Raw genomic sequence first — 905 nt, 5'->3', positions numbered from 1 at the left:
GCAGCCCCACTCCTCCCAGGCCCAAGCCAGAAAAAAACAAAAAACAAAAAAACAAAAAAAACAGGGTGAAACAAGACTAGTCCACCATAGAGAAAGGGCAGAAAACCCAACTAGGAATAGGGAGGCACTCAGCCCTTTTGAATCAAAGATAATTTTTTGAGAATTGGATAAAAACTTAGGATCCATCCCAGAAAAATGTACTTGTACGCCTCAACCACCTTAAGACATTTCTAGGCTCCAAGTTTAGAATCCTCGTCTCCTAGGATGTCTCCTGGGAATGAGAGGGAGAGAAGAGTAAAAGGCACCAGACATTGGAAACTTCTACCTATTAGAAAAGTCTTCCATTTTATTCGCACCCCCCCCTCCCCACACACACACTGCTTTTAGTCTAACTTCAGCCCTTGAGGAAAAGAGCTAAAGGCTGGCATGAAGCCCCTGCCCCCAAGACAGGATGCCAGGCTACAGGTAGAAAGAAGTTCATAGAGTAGCAAGAGATCAAGTCCCCTCCTGCACATCCTGCTGCCCCAGCCTCCCCCATGAGCACCCTGGTGCCTCGTGCTTCATGAGCATGGACGGTGAATGAGTGAACGTGGAAGCTGCAACCTTCGTGGTCCACCTCCCGACACCCCTGGCTCCTGGCTACGATCAACTCTCCCCACCCCAGCCAGGCCCAGGAAGGAGGCCACACACAGGTCGGTTGGTCAGCAGTGGTTATTGCACCATTGGCAAGTAATGAAATGTGTATGTATACATTAGCGACAACCACAGGGTCAGCAAGACAACCCACAAAAGTACCTGAACTAAGTCCGTTACATTCTTCACGGGAGAGGAATCAACAGAAGAACATACACTCATGCGCACACACAAATACACCATAGAATGGAAAACAATAAATTGGACCTCTC

This window comes from Pteropus alecto, unplaced genomic scaffold, assembly GCF_000325575.1.
Source record: "Pteropus alecto unplaced genomic scaffold, ASM32557v1 scaffold276, whole genome shotgun sequence".
NCBI classification, from domain to species: Eukaryota; Metazoa; Chordata; class Mammalia; order Chiroptera; family Pteropodidae; genus Pteropus; species Pteropus alecto.
This window is presented reverse-complemented; position numbering follows the sequence as displayed.